This window comes from Stegodyphus dumicola, chromosome X2, assembly GCF_044657685.1.
Source record: "Stegodyphus dumicola isolate Sdum_Otavi_A_Nest chromosome X2, ASM4465768v1".
Taxonomy (NCBI): domain Eukaryota; kingdom Metazoa; phylum Arthropoda; class Arachnida; order Araneae; family Eresidae; genus Stegodyphus; species Stegodyphus dumicola.
Window position 1 is genome coordinate 182,835,414 of NC_140781.1, and position 17,025 is coordinate 182,852,438.

Consider the following 17,025-nt stretch of genomic DNA (forward strand, 5'->3'; position numbering starts at 1 on the left):
ATATACATTCTAAGATTGTAAATAAATAGTTTCTAAAAGCTAAAAGTGTACCCCATAATAATATAGTAATATGCCGAAAATGTAATAAAACAGGTCATAAAACTAAAAATTGTGTTACTAAAGCTGAAAATAATCAAATGATAAAAATTATTCTGTTGAGCAAGTTGGCAAAAATTCAGAAGAGAGAAATTCATATTTGAAGAAAGCAAAACTGAATAATTCTGAAGAAGTACGGGCTTTAATTGATAAGGGGTGTTCTTCTTGTCTTTTGAGGACTTCAGTTTCTCAGAAATTTAAAGTGAAACCCGAATCTGCTGTGAATGAATTGTACGGTTTTGGAAATCAAAGAGTGCCTGCAGTGACCTCTATAGAAATGATTAAAGCCGATATTGAAGTTGATAATGTAAACGGTGAAGGCATAAATATATACCTTGTTCCTGATAATGCACAGCCAGTTGATCTAATCAGCGGACGGACATGGCTTGATCTTCCTTACATGGCTTATGTCAGAATCGGAAAAAGATTTCACTTCGGATATCGGGAAGTTGAACTATTTAGTAACCTCCAAATTGATGCACTGACACCGTACCTTTGAAAACGTTCAAAAACTGTTCTCAAATATGATAGGAATTAGAGGCGATCACCGAGCAAGCGTGCACGTTCGCAGCGCTCTGTAAAAAAGTGTAAAACATTTCTTTCCCCTTAGTGATTGTAAATTGAATTACTTTGAAATAGTGTTTTTTCTACAAAACCTACACGTTTTCAAAAGATTTTCAGCTGCGATGATGATGAGAATGAAACAGCGGACAGTGTGAGGATATACTACGAAAGCCTGGAATTTTAAGATAAGTACCTTTCTTTCATCTAAACTAAATCAAATTTCCATAAATAAGTGCCTTTAAATCAATAAAGTTTAATTTTTCCTCAGTTTTTAGCATTAAACATTGCTTTTGGCTTATTTTGAAATTACTCATTGCTTTTGGCTCCCTTTGTGGTTACAATTCCAAACAGACGCCTACGTTATCAGTTCACGTCTGTCACCACCTACAAAGCCCCCCTTATCTTGTTTTGAGGAATCTCGTGAGAGGGAAAATTGGGGGTTCGGGGCATCGCGCTACTTCCCTCTCGGTTCTTTTGGTTTACCTTTTTTTTACATCGCTTAAATATATTTTCCCCTTTAAATAATATTATACCTCACCGATTTTTTTTTCTCATACTGTTCTTTGCTATTTGTTAAATGTCCATATGTAAGGGATGGATTATTCTTCACTGCCTTAAATAAATTATTAGAACTTTAAGCATATATAAATAACAGTGTGCCTCATTGTATTATACTAGCATTAATTAACTAGTAATAAATTATGATAGTAAAATAATTAATCTTGTAATAAATTTTGATAGTTAAATTAATAAATACTATGTTTAATTTATGTTTTAATACATATACTCTGTAATTTACACACACACACACATATAGATATAAAACATATATAATTTTTTTTTTTGGTGTGTGAGGTTGTGGTCTTGTATTGTATATGGTTCTATGTTCTTTGTCTGCTGCTGTTTTTTGAAAAATGTATGTAAATGTTGGGAACGAAAATAGCATAAGTTACTTTAGTTAAATTAATAAGAATAAATTTAAATTAATATATACAAAAGTATATATTAATTTAAATTAGTTAAATTAATATATACTTTTGTCTGATGTTATGGGTCTTTTGCTGTTGTGTCTCAGAATGCAAGCATGCATATTACTTTGTATTCCATGCTAAATACCTTGATACGAAGCATTTTAACACTGTCAATATTCTTCCCCCCAGTATCACACCTATTCAACATTACCAAACACACTCCCTACACACACACACACACCTGTGAGGCACTATTTATTGTAAATGAAGACAGCTTCTTCTCCTTTTAACTGCACTCATGGACACAATCGTATTTTAGGATATTTTCTACTTCTTTTCCTTTTCTTTATATAGGCCCTTTTTTCTCCTCTATTATTTTTGAGCCATTTATTTTAAATTTTATTTTGTCCCATCTTTTCTTCCTGGCCTTTCGAACTCGTACAAAATGTACGAAGTTCCTTTTTACTCTCCTCAAATACGAAATTGCCCCCCTTTCTATATACCTTTCCTTCGCACCTAAGCTTGATTTTTCGCCCATCGGTGCAGAGAGACTTAGCGGGTGCAAAACAAGACATCTCTCTACTTTGTCTGTCTGTCAAATATGATAGGTGCTCTTGCTCTGAAGAGGAGGCGATTAAGATGTTGTGGAGAAATCTTTATTATTATTATTTGTCCGATGCCCCGAGAGAGGGCGCTACCAGCTTTCTCCCTCTTCCTCTCTAGAGGAAAATTCGAACTGGTTACTCGGTTCCTGGCTGCCGTCGATGAAGCACGCACTCACCTCTCTTTCCCTCCGTGATGTTATCGTAGCTGTAATATGACTTTCTTGATTTTTACTCATGCGGACTTGCGAACTGAAAAATGCTCATCTTGTAACTACATGCAATGTGATTGTGTATAAGTGAATATATGTTAAAATATATATCATCCTAGAATTAAATATAAATGTTAATATTACCGAGTCAGATTTTGTTAACATTCAACGTGCAATCAAAAATGGCATCCATTAACAACTGGCATAATTTAATAAAAATAAGGTACACAAAAGTCGAGGCCGCTTAACACCTGATTCATGAAGCGTTGGAATGTTTGAGCAGCATTGCATAAGCCGAAAGTCATGACCGGGAACTCAAATAGTTCAAAAGGCGTAATAACCGCAGTTTTTGGAATATCAGCTGGGTTAACGGGCACTTGGTGATACGCCCGCTCAAGATGAGAGGTTGTAAAAATAGCTTTTGCCTCTAAAACTTGCATACAGTTTTGAATGTGCGAGACTGGGTACTGATCAGGAATTGTAGCTGCATTTAACCGGCGATAATCTTATTTCCACTTACCATTTCGTTTCCGAACTAGATGGAGCGGACTGGCCCATGAACTTTTTGAAGGACGGCAATTCCCTGTTCCATCATGTATTGAAATTCCTCTTTGGCAGCTTTACGCATGTCCCTAGGTAAGCGTCTTGGTTTAGCGGTAATTGGAGGTCCGGTAGTTTCAATATAATGTAGTCATCGTGCTTGGGTTCGAAAATATCCATAACTGGGCGCGTGATTGTAGGAATTCTCTGAGAAGTTGATTACATGGGGAGTTACTCGAAATCAGTTTAATGCTCAGATCTTAACTATTGAGAATTACTCCCGGATAAGTTAAGTTGGTTGTGGAATCTATCAAACGGCGATTCTTAAGATCGACAAGCAAAGCAAATTTTTGTAAAAAGTCAGCGCCAATAATAGGACTTGAAACAGTAGCAATAATGAATGGCCGTTGGAAGTTGCGGCGCAATCCTAAATCAACAGATATCAGGCGTTCACCAAAAGTCTGAAATAGGAGTTCCATTTGCTGCATAAATTTCTTGGTAAGGCGCTTTTGTTCTCGAAAATGTGGTGGAACGACGGAAACATCAGCCCCGGTGTTTACAAGAAACCTTAAGTCCGAATTCTTTTCGATGACGAAAAGGCGTGAAAAATTCCGGCCGCTGTCGTTCACGATATTCATGTCACTCTTTATGGCTTTATATTAAGTCGAAATGAGTTGTTACATGAATGTCGCAGTGTGACTTCACAACAATATTACAGTGTAACTTAACAACAAAGTCGCAGCGTGACTTCACAGCAATGTCACAATGTGACTTCACATCAACGTCGCAATGTGACGTCGCAAAAAAGCGGACATTAAGCCATTCCTACAACGTTACTGCGACATTGAGGTCGTCACAATGCCACACATTTGCAATGTTGCAACGACGCGCAGTGCTGTTGGAGACATTACTTTGCTTATCAAAAACAGAAGTAATATTATTCAAGAAAGGAACAGGTAAATTAATCTGTATATAAATTTAAGTTATTAGGACTGCGCAATTTATAAATGAAAAATTTCGAGGAAAGTATTGCCTAAATGTCATTTGGCAAATCAACAGAAAGTATTAAATATTACAAAACTGCAGGGAACTTAAGAAAATACTCTTATTTAATGGTCATTCAAAACTATATTTTATAAAATAAATGCAGCCAGCATATGAAGCTATGACAACAAAATGAAATGAAATAATGCTTTAATACATGTTGTTGCTCAAACTTTTATAAGATAGCTTATAGAAGTTTGATTTCATTTCATAATCTTTAAATTTTATTCTTTTAATACTTGCCACATAAAACAAGGTTAGCGTATTATTCAAAAATGTTATTTTACTAACTCTAAAGGGTGTCTGTGAAACGTTCCCCTCCCTCAAAGGCAAGGTTAATGTGTTACATGTTTTCGTAATTTAACGGGAATGCTTTACGAAATATGCGCAGAGTCCATGGAGGTAGGAAAGGGAGGAGGGGCCATTCCGCGCTAGAAGTGAAGCACTGCTTTGAAGCTTGGGTCACCAGACGGGGTGTTCTTTGTTTACATTCAGAAGCTCGCTTGACAAGATTCTGATAGTATATCGACACACGACAGTTCCATAGAAATCGAAAAAGGGACACTCTCGCATGAAAGAAACATTCATAGTGTAATGGATAATAGCAATTTGTATAGTTTACTGACATTTACGCAAAAATCACATCTTGGTTATTTTTCGATAACTAACAACAGCGATTTTGATTATGAATTTGTTTTATAAAATTCTAAGCTGTTGCACTACAAAAATATAGTTTTTAAGAAAATTGCTAAAAGAGACCTGCCAAAATTTATTTTCTAGAAGATTTGAAAAGTTTGACACTTGATGGCTAAATGTAAATATAAAATTATGTATGTTAAAATATTTGTAATTAGGCACATAGGTCAGATTAAGATTTTATTAAATAGAGTAACGCATGCAAGGGCTATCTGCCTAAAGAGAGAGATGCCATCGTGGAGGAATTTTGAAGAAAAATTGACCTTTGAGTGGATATTAAAAATAATACTTATAATTTTCATTCAAATTATATTCATATATATTTTTTATGTAAAACTTTCGGGTGTATGCTAAATTAGTGTAAATTACTTTACACGAAAAATATACTAAATGCACAGAAATTAAAGATTTGCACATGGCGGAAATGATAAATAGGAAATATGTATGGGTATTTATGCATGTGCTTGCTAAAAGCATGTATCTGCCTTTGACAAAATACTTAAATATTCATTAAATTATTTATATATGTATTTGAAATGAAGAATTTATTCACTTATAAACAACTGTGAAAGTACTGTGAAGAAATCTAATGATTAAATGTATCTAATTTATAATGATTATAAATGTTATCTAAATATATAATAACTTTAATATTGAATTGCAAACATAAATTGAAATCCTGTTGACAAATACGTTATAAAACTATTTAAGCAAGAATTGTTCGTATTGGAAAGCAATCTGTTAAAAGGTATTGTAAAGCAAATGCTATGAGATGCGCACTTAAGAACGTAATAAAGAGTTTTGGAATATGTATTGTTGAAATGAAGGGTAAAAAAAAAAAAATCTGATAAGTATAATTAAAAGAATTATTCCCTTTACATTTTATAATAACTCAGTTACAAGTTTAAAATAATATTTAAAAAAAAAAAAAGTTATTTTATTCCCTTTCAGAAATGTTCAGAGAAAGTCAAATACTATTTAATACCTATTTAATTATTAGGAATTAGCGAAATACTTATTTAAAGTATTTCGCTAATTCCTAATTTCCTAATAATTCTCTAATTTTAAATGAACCGAATAGAGCATTAATTATAAATTGACTTACATTTTTCGATTTAAAAGAAGCCAAAAAATCATGTCATATTTAAGAAAGTATTTTAGGAAGAAGCTCTATAAATAGAAAAGAAATAATGCATAATTTTAATATTAATAATACAATAAACTTTGATCTTAATTTTTGTACCTTAACCGAATAAAATCGAATTACCTTAATTTTTTTTTCTAATGTAATTAACGAAAACTTGAAAATATTTCATTCAAATTAAACCATTCTGAGAAAACTGTCCTGTGAAAAGTATAGCATTTAATTCCGTTCAGAATGAAATGTTGTTGAAAAATATGTTGTTTTCACATACTTAGGACTCTGAAGTGTTGTAGAAAAAGAAAATATATACATTTATATGTATATTTGCGACGTAATTACAAAATATTTACACCCGAACGCGTCAAATCCCATAGAACTCAATGGTAAATGACCCAATGTTTTGGTCACCACATAGGGATCGCCGGTGCTTCAGAGCAGGGTACGGAGAAACTTGTTTAGGGCGACTCCATCTTACTTCGTACCTCCATGGCAGAGTCATCTAGTGGATTTGAAGTACGCATATTATCTGCGTAATGAGTTGACGGGAAGTTCAGAACGTTGGTAAAAACCCATCCTGAGTTAAAGTAGCTTGTCTACGAATGTGGTGAGACCGTGGAGAGCGGAGTGTTCGCTCTCGTAGCTAACGGCTATGGGATGAAGTTGGGATTTAAATTGGACATGGCATATGAGATAAACATAAATGCATACTGCGTATAATTCATCTGTACATGACTCATTGTAAGTAACAGCAAATTATAGAACTACTAATGGATACTAAATCATATCATATATTAATGTATCATTCGTTAATTGGGGGAACTTAATACTGCGACCTAAGATAATTTATGAAGATTTATTGGTTACATATTGACTGAATATATAAGGAATTTATACTTGTTTGCACTGTTTTAGTTAAGAAGTAATTGCGCCGTAAGATTTGTGGGCTAAAATGAAAAAATACGAGCAGTGATATGTTATCACGTCAGATTATTGGGAATTCGTAATTAAATTTTTTATCTTTATTTTTTTTCTTTTCTTATCTTGAGGTCCCAGTACCCCTATTATATGATATGTAAATTTTTCTCCTACATCTGTTCTTGCGAAAAATTCTTCGATCGGTTTTTTTTAGTAGCTGATCATAGATAAAATCAAAAATGTGATATTTAACTTAATACAGTTAAATTTAGCATCTCCTCTTGAAAATTTATCCAGTACCTTCCCGCATATATTCGTATTAACATTGGTCATTTCGTCCTTCATTAACTGTATTCAAATTGTATTTCATTAAATCTTGCTAGATTTTACTCCAGTTCCTTTTGTAAAGCAACACACGCTGATTTGCATAATAAATGGAATGCTGAATCTAATCTGATACGGTGTAAATATCTACTTGATTGAAAATATAAGGTATGAAAGATGGAAAATTCGTAAAATTCTTTCAGTTTCATGCAATTAATGCAAATAAATTTGCTGCATGATGGCCATTTATTTTGAGTCTTTCATTATTATTGGTTCTTTTATCTGTATGTTTTGTGTATATGCAGGTTTGAATGGTATGCTGGAAGAGAATATTAAAATAATTTTCATATTGATAACTTTTCTAAACTTACTATTTATTGCTAATTTTAATTCTCAACTGGTTAATTTAAATATAATGTATATTATGCAGCAGTTACAAAGTTTCTGGAGTGTTTCAGTTTGAACCTAATTAAAAGATTTAATGAATATGTACTTCTCAATGATAAGACTGCTATTATATGAACAAAAAATATTTATGAAATACTAAGTAAATGAGAAATAAATTCCATAGAAATCACAATGTCAAATTTAAATGAATGATATAGAAAGGCACCTTCCTTTTTCTCATTCTTATCCTACTAAATTTATTATAAAATTTGTAATATTAATTTAAGGTTCTATTTTCATTAGTTATCATTTATTAAATCATATGTAATACAATTACTCTTTTTTTGTGGAGTGTTTTTTTTCTCCTTGCATATGAATACTATTATTTTGCTTGCCTTATGCTGTGACGGAGTTCGGGCTTTAACAGGAAAACATCCCAGAGTGATTTCTCAAATAATGAAAGTCACACCTGAAACTAAATTTACTCACTGTTCCATACATCATGAAGCTTTAGTAGCCAAAACAATTCCTGAAAACCGGAAAATCGCTTTAAATCAAGATGTGAAAATTGTTAATTTTATTAAAAGCTGAGCTTTAAATTCAAGAATATTTAGTATTTTAGACCAAGAGCTGGGCAGTGAGCATGAAATGCTTTTGTTACATTCCAAAGTAATTATTCCAGACGCAAACTTTTAAATCCTCTTTTTGAACTTCAATCAGAAATTCAAATTTTCCTCTGTGATTCAATTAATGTTTATTTGTGAATTATGGTTGGCATATTTAGCATATTTAATTGTTATTTTTGGAGAGTTAAATAAATTGAATTAAAAAAATTACTAAGCAATGAATCTTTATTCATTAATTAACTAATTACATTTCATGATTTTATTTCATATTTGTGACATCCACACATACCTAGCTTCACAATTTTTTTTTTTTTTTCCCTTCCCCAGTAGCAACAACAGCACCATCTCATTTCAAAGGATTTAACAATGGACTTCAAATGTTAATTTTTTTATGTCATGCTTCATAAAAAGGGAAAACAAGAGTTTGTCTTCTGAAGTTCAGTGGAGTATTTAACATGTATTCATGTTTTTGAATGTCAGTTAATCAGACACCAAAATCTTCAAATATATCATTGTAATTTTAATTATTTCATAAACAAAAATCAAGCAGGAAAATGTCGGTTGATCTTTGGAATATGGTAACAGGTAGTTTGGCGACATTTTGGAGGCAATAAAGGTTACTACCTAGGACTTCGGTAATAATTTCAGAAGTACTGAGTTCCGATTATGCATTATTTTGTGTGAGGGAAATGAGAGATTCTGAGATATGTCATGTGACATTAATGGACGAATTGCAGTTCTTTAATCGGAAAAGGGGGTAAAAATTTGGAAAAATATCTGTAGTACTATGTTATTATGTATTAAGCTTCATCGTGTGTTATGTGAAATAGTGTTGATTAATTTTCGGATTTCGTGGCACTATTTAAAGTGAATTCTAAATTTTTAATGCGTGTATCTGATAATTCAAAAGAATTGGTTGAATGGTGTATGAGTGTAGGTTTAATTGCGGATAAGTATGAATGTCCAAAATGTGGGAATGAAATGAGATTGTGTGAAAGGAAGGATATTACAGATAAGTTTGAATGGTGGTGCAAGAAATCTGGTGAAAATGGACATTTTGTGAAACGGAGTGTAAGGAAGGGTACGTGGTTTGCTGAAAGTACTTTGAGTATGGGTGAAACTCTTTCTGTAGGGAAGTGTGCGTGCCACGTAATGAAGATTCTGAAGAAGATTAGGTAAGTTAGTATTTTTAATCATTTGAGGATATTATTTTTATTCATTGTTCTAAATGTAAGGTGTAAATTAATATGGTATTATTGGAAAATTGGGTTGATCTTTATGGTAACTTATGGTAACTTGGCGATTTTTTGGTGAAAATTTGGTGACCAACTCTCCTACAGCAACCCTCTATTTTTTTTTTCCCGCCGCCATTTTGTCTTCACGAAGTAAAGACATGTTTCTTTTCTTTTTATCTACTGAACACTTCTTCCAACAATCTACTAGCTGAATTACACTTATGCTAGAAATTTTATCTAACAAAACTGCTTAATCATGACAAATATTCACTGCAAAATTGGGAAAAAGTGCACAATACCGTACTCCTTACACGTTTTTCAAATTAACACATACACATAAACCATGTACACGACGACTTATTTTTACTTAAAAAAACATCCCAGAATTACACAAAAATGGCATTGCGCACACTCTTCACTATATCCATGTACACTGCTTTTTTCTCATAAATTTGAAAAATTTCACGAAAATACATGACAATTTTCTGAATCTTTAAACCCGGTAAAAAGAACATATATGAAATGTCAAATATTGTCAATAGTGTCAAATATTTAAATTATTTCCATGCACGTTTACTTCAACTAAAACGTATACCAAATTCCTACAAACATAAAATTCACTAAATAACTATCATTTAATTAAAATATCACTAAACCATGTACACGTCGACTTATTTTTACTTAAAAAAAAAATCCCAGAATTGCACAAAAATGGCATTGCGCACACTCTTCACCATATCCATGTACACTGCTTTTTTCTCATAAATTAGAAAAATTTCACGAAAATGCATGACAATTTTCTGAATCTTTAAACCCGTTAAAAAGAACATATATGAAATTACCTAATAACGAAAAAGTATATACCCTTTCTAAATATGAACATTTCCACGTCTAAAATAAATAAAATATCCAAAAACTTTTACCTCTAAATTATCTATTATATTATAAACATCACCAACGAATTCATACCGCAAACATTACAAATATTTAGTGTCAAATATTTAAATTATTTCCATGCATGCTTACTTACACTAAAACGTATACCAAATTCCTACAAACATAAAATTCACAAAATAACTATCATTTAATTAAAATATAATTAAAATCAAAAACACTACTTAAAATATAAATAAGCACATACATTAAATTAATAAAAATTAGCTTAAAGTCCTAATTACTTTAAACTAAATCATTGCTAATAACAATTTTCCCAATAATACCAAATTACTTTACTTCCACCTTACATTTAGAACAATGCGTAAAAATAATATCATCAAATAATTAAAAATACTAATTTACCTAATCTTCTTCAGAATCTTGCTTACATGGTGGATACACTTTTATTATGGATTCAATAAAATTATTGAACGATTTTTTTCTGCGAATTTTTCCTCCACACTTCCTCCGCTAAATAAAAAGCAAAATTCTCTTTATCACATCTAGAATTCACTTTAGACAGCGCCATACAATCCCAAAATTATTCAACCCTACTTCACACAACACACAATGAAGCTTAATACAAAATAATATACAGCCACAGATATTTTTCCAAATTCTCCCCCTTTTTCCGATTAAAGAACCGTAATTCGTCCATTAATATCACATGACATATCCCATGATCTTTCATTTCCCTCACACAAAATAATGCGTAATCGGAACTGAGTACTGCTCATATTATTACCAAAGTCCCAGGTAGTAACCTTTATCGCCTCCAAAATGTCACCAAACTACCAGTTATCATATTCTAAAGATCAGCCGAAAATTGTTATTAGCAATGATTTAGTTTAAAGTAATTAGGATTGTAATCTAATTTTTATTAATTTAATGTATGTGCTTATTTATATTTTAAGTAGTGTTTTTTAATTTAATGATATTTTAATTTAATGATCGTGATTTTGTCAGTTATATGTTTGTAGTATTTTGGAATACGTTTGAGTAGTATACGTTGAGTATTTTCATGCATTTTCGTGAAAATTTTCCAATTTATGAGAAAAAAGCAGTGTACATGGATATAGTGAAGAGTGTGCGCAATGCCATTTTTGTGCAATTCTGGGATTTTTTTTAAGTAAAAATAAGTCGACATGTACATGGTTTAGTTATATTTTAATTAAATGATAGTTATTTTGTGAATTTTATGTTTGTAGCAATTTGGTATACGTTTCAGTTGAAGTAAACGTGCATGGAAATAATTTAAATATATGACAATAAGTATTTGTAACCATTTTTAATGTTTGCGGTATAAATTCATTGGTGACGTTTATAATATAATAGATAATTTAGAGGTAAATGTTTTTGGATTTTTTATTTATATGTGGAAATGTTCATCCTTGGAAAGGGTATATACTTTTTCGCGATCAGGTAATTTCATATATGTACTTTTTACCGAGTTTAAAGATTCACAAAATTTTCTTGCATTTGTGCAAATTTTTGTAATTTATGAGAAAACAGCAGTGTAGATGGATAAAGTTAGGAGTGTGTGCAATGCCATTTTTGTGCAATTCTGAGATGTTTTTTTTAAATAAAAATAAGTCGACGTGTAAATGGTTTATGTGTATGTGCTATTCTGAAAAATGCGCAAGGAGTTTGCGATTGTGCACTTTTTCCCAATTTTGCAGTTAATATTTGTCATGATTAAGCAGTTTTGTTACAAAAAATTTCTAGCATAAGTGTAATTTGGCTAGTAGATTGTTGGAAAAAGTGTTGAGTAAATAAAAAGAAAAGAAACATGTCTTTGTACTTACGTATTAACGCAACCAGGCCAAAATTCCCATAAATCGCCAAATTTGGCGACCCTACATACGGCAATCCTACGTGTTATACGTAGTTTTTCATAAAGAAATTATTTTTCTTACTGGTTTGATTGAATGCCCTGAAATACTTTAACTATGGGTTTTTGGGATCTGCCTGCGAGTGAAAAAGATGCTGTTGAATTGTTGCAGGGATATGGAATTATACTGAACGAACGTACTTGTAAAAATTCTCATAAAATGAAACTGTATTTTGGAAAGAAAATCTTCTGGAAATGTAACGTCGAAGAGTGCAATCAACATTTGGGTGTGAGAACCGGAAATTGGTTTGAAGGTAGCCGAATTTCATTTGTGACAGCAATGCACTTCATTTATTGTTGGGGTAAAGAGTAAGTCAGTTTTCAGTAATTAAGTCAATTAGGATGCAATCACAGCGCTTACCCGAAGCCGAAAATATAGAAGATGTAAAGTCAAGGGTTAAATTCATCAATTCTAATGAGAATGCATTAGTGAAGTAAAGCACTGCAGTTTTAGATAATTTCTGAGTAAGCTATTCGTATGAATTGAAATATTTCTTGCAATTAAACTTTTGTTCCAAATTAAGATTTAACTTGAAATTAATGTAGATAATTACTGAGAGCATTAGATTTTTGTAGAGTTGTTTGCGTGAGATGAGATCGCTTGGGGTCACGTGATATGAACCGCCGAATCAGGATGTTGAACCATGAAAGCATAGTAAATTCTTAAATTAATGTCTTTTTACAAATTTATTGTCTCTATTTATTAGCTTTTTATAAAATTTGAAGCAATATTAAAATGTTTATGCCTTCAAAATAAAAAATTCTTAGAACTAAAATTTTTTAAATATTTTTTATGTGTATACTGTATGTTGTCGCCAATATAGCCTGCTTGGCAAGATTTGTTCCGGCGAAATGGAAAAGTACCGAAATTTGCTTTAGTTTTGTATAGCGAAGATTTTTAGTAAAGTATGTTAGGTTTTACAAGAAAGTTAAAAGTTCACTGCTGTTTCTCTGTTTTTCTCTTGCATTTTGAAAAAATAGAGTTAAAATCTGTGATCTCCCTTTTACAGAACAGAAAGCAGTCAAGTATTTTCAAAGTTGTAGGACTGATTATACCAATGCACACTGCGCAAAAAAAAAAAAAAAAAAAAAAAAAAAAAAATGGGGGGAGACTGTTCTATATCTCCCGCTCTACTGGGCCGTTTGACAAACTTCAACTTGCATTTTTCATGTCTCGAAAGCGCGACTTAGGATGTGTATTAGATTTATGCATAACATTGTTCTAATACAGTCAAAAGTCGTTAATCCGGACACGTCGGGACTTCGGCGATTCCGGTTTATCGATTTTTCCGGATTATAGATCATCAGTTTAAATCTCGTAAGATGGCATGCAGAAATTCTAAAATTAAAAATATGAAACCGTAATTTATAAAATAATGAGCAATTATGATCTAAAGGGTATCAAAATTTACAAACAAAAAAAAAGCTTAATATTTATTTGTTTACTTTATTAAACATTTCTTTCAATGTAAGTTGTTTAAGTTGCTTCGTTTTATGTGATAATACTTTCTCTTTAATTCTATAAACAGACATAATTTCTTGTTCAGTTACAAAGTTCCGCTGTTCAAGTCCCGTTAATTGCTGTGCCGAGAATACCGACTAACTTGTCAATCGAAATGTTTTCATTTTCACTAACCTCTCTGTCACATTCTTCAGGTCTTTATCCATTTTTTGCAGCAATTCCACTTTTTGTTTGTTGGACATCGAAACATACTTTCGTTTTGTAGATCCTTTGGAAGTTCCAGCATCAGAAATTCTATATGACATAATTGAAAGTTCAAGTTTACTTTTATAAAATTGCTCTTACAGTCTGCAAAAAATAATAAGCGGGATCCAATTTGAAGTTTAAGGAACAACGCAATCATTAACATTAACTGAAATATATAATTAGATAATTTTAGCTTACACCGTCCGTTATACATTAAACGCGCAGGCGAAAACGTATTCTGCACTTGCGCACACGCATATGCGCAACAGTCAAGGTCTTACGCGCATGCGTAAAACGCCTGTGCGCATGTGCCAATGCGGTGCATGCGCAGAAAGTTTTTAGCTTTCAGGTCCGGATTATAGATCATTCCGGATTATGGACGTCCGAATTAATGACTTTTGACTGTATAGGTATTTTGACACAAAAGTGCACTTTTTCTGAAATGACTTGCCATTTTCCATACTTCGATTCTAGAACTCAAATTATGCCAAACTGCCAAGTTTTGTAAAAATCGCATGAGTGGTTTTAAAAAAATTAGCTCTCAAAATTTTAGCTCCTCAATGTTAATTGAATTTGATATATATTTATTAATATCTCTTTTTGGTTAGAGTAGAGAGAAGGGTATCCCTTGTATTATTGCGAAGTTGTTGTTTCATTTATCGCCAAGTTTTTGTTTCATTTATGGTAGCCTGAATAGTTGAATGTTATAGAAATCCTATTATGATGTAATCGGTGGCATGATAGCGGTAAATTCGTAAGGGCTTGTGGTCTGTGTTGGTTAAAAAGTATATTGCTTGTTTTGTGGTTTAGACAGTAAAATGGCTGAATGTGATAAGATTAATTTGAAGTTTCTGTACGATTTGGAAGGAAAGGGGAAAAGAGCATTACTTGACTGGTGTGTAAATGAAGATTTACTTAGTAGCCATTATTAAGTGTCCTGTTTGTAGGAAGGCAATGTGTTATGGTCGGACGATAATGGCAGTACAGAGGATATTTTTTACTCTTATTTTGTGAATTTATGTGGTGACGCGAGTATACAGATTCTAATTCAGATAATTTTAGGAAGTTTTTGGATGCTGTTAAGGAATTTTGTTTGATTGAAGATATGTTAATTCGTAATAAGTGTATATTTTTGTGTAGTGCAAAGGTGAATTTTCTTTTTTATGTTATTTCATTGTTTGATTTAAAATGTAGTTTATTGAGATTATATATATATATATATATATATATATAAATATATATTTTTTTTGTTGGCTGCTCTTTTGACTTTTAAAGTGAATATAGTTCAATGTGTACATGGACAAAGGGAGTGCGCAGTGCCTAGTTTGTGCAATTCTCTGTTGTTTTTTTTAAGTGAAAATAGGTTGATGTGTACATGGATATTGAGTGCGTGCAATTCTTTGTCTTGTTATTTCGGCTTTGTGTAGTGGCGATTTTTGGTGCAAAAACCACCGCTACACAAGCCAGAATAACAAGTCTAAGAATTGCACAAATTTGTTATTCATGTATCGCCAATTTTCGCCAAGGGGTACCCGTAAATATACCTTTACCCGCTTTTTTTTTGTTAAACTTATTTGATTCTTCCTTTGATATTTCAAAATTTAAGTTCATTCCAAATAAAATTCACCTATTTTTTTATGTTTTATTTTTAAAATTTGTATTTTTAAAGAATTTTTATAAATGTTTCAAAAACATTTGAATTGTAATCTATAAAATTTTTGCCATCATCTTAAAGTAGATGTATTTTAAAGCATACCTGCAAAAAATTAGTTTTTTTATTGAAAATTTCCGAAGTTATATGGGAATTTATATATTGGCACATTTTGAAATTTGGCATATTTGTTGAAAGTGATAATGACATCAAATGTGGTTTAGGCACTTTTTTAAAATTATTTCGAAGTATAAATGAGTTCAACTTACTTATAGATTTTAAAAACAAATGTTTAGTTGATGGACAAACAAAACTGTATTCTTCTGGTAAGACTTCCCAATGTGCACCCGCTCAGTACTAGCATTCATATTTTGATGGGTAACTCAGAATTTGACAAAATTCTTGTCGATTACCCCAGCTTGACGAATCCTTCACATACTTTTGAGAGGACACCAATGTCAACAGTTTTGCATCACATTGAAACTAAAGGACCCCCTATTTTCTCAAAACCTAGAAGATTGTCTCCAGAATTACTTCAAGCTGCACATCAAGAGTTTGACTTTCTCCTATCAAGAGGCATCATTCAGCCTTCAAAAAGTCCTTGGGCAAGCCCCTTGCATATGGTTTGTATAGCAAATGGTGACTGGCGACCATGCGGTGATTATCGTCGCTCAAATGCCATTACAATTCTGGATCGTTATCCCATATCCCATATTCATAATTGCACTCAAATGTTTCAGGAAAGAACATATTCTCAACGCTTGATTTAACCCATGCCTATCATCAAATCCCTGTTAACCCTGCAGACATTCTAAAAACGGCCATCACTACACCATTTGGTCTCTTTGAGTACTTGTACATGCCGTTTGGCCTTTGCAACGCTGGCCAAACATTTCAATGATTCATACACCAAGTACTATCTGGTCTTGATTTCTGCATCCCATATTTTGATGATATCCTGGTTGCATCTACAGATGCAGAAGAACATTCCCAACATCTGCACCAGATTTTTACTCGCCTTAAAGAGCATGGACTAAAACTCAGTCCATCCAGATGTGTACTTGGTCAAACCACAGTTTCCTTTCTTGGATGGCTTATCACTCAGGATGGAGTAAAACCTTTACCTGAAAGAGTCAACATAATTAATGACCTACCTCAACCAAAAACCATCTCGGAACTGAAGCATTTCCTAGCAATGTTAAATTTCTACCGTTGCTTTCTGCCACATGCTGCAAAAACACAAGCCTGCCTGCATGAGTTTCTGAAGAAAAAAAAAAAGATCAACGAGCTGTCCCTTGGACTGAATCTGCATCTGCAGCATTCGTGCAATGCAAAAACGATCTGGCAAATACAGCCACACTTTCTTATCACTCACCTAATGATAAGCTCTCTATAATGGTGGATGCTTCTGACACTGCCATAGGAGCTGTGCTTCAAGCCCATACCACTAAAGGACTTTTTCCAATGGCATTCTTCTCCAGAA

At 32.3% G+C, this 17,025-nt stretch overlaps 1 protein-coding gene across 3 annotated transcripts in view; it reads left to right on the forward strand.

The window, feature by feature from the left end:
- Positions 1-6,357: 6,357 nt before the first annotated feature.
- Positions 6,358-17,025, forward strand: part of LOC118193735 (autophagy-related protein 13 homolog) — an 83,164-nt gene continuing 72,496 nt past the window's right edge. Inside the window, exon 1 of one of the 3 annotated variants that reach the window (XM_035364863.2) lies at positions 6,358-6,607. The gene's annotated coding sequence lies outside the window, so the exon portion shown is untranslated. The remainder of the gene's footprint in view (positions 6,608-17,025) is intronic. The other 2 variants (XM_035364864.2, XM_035364865.2) reach the window with 2 other exon arrangements.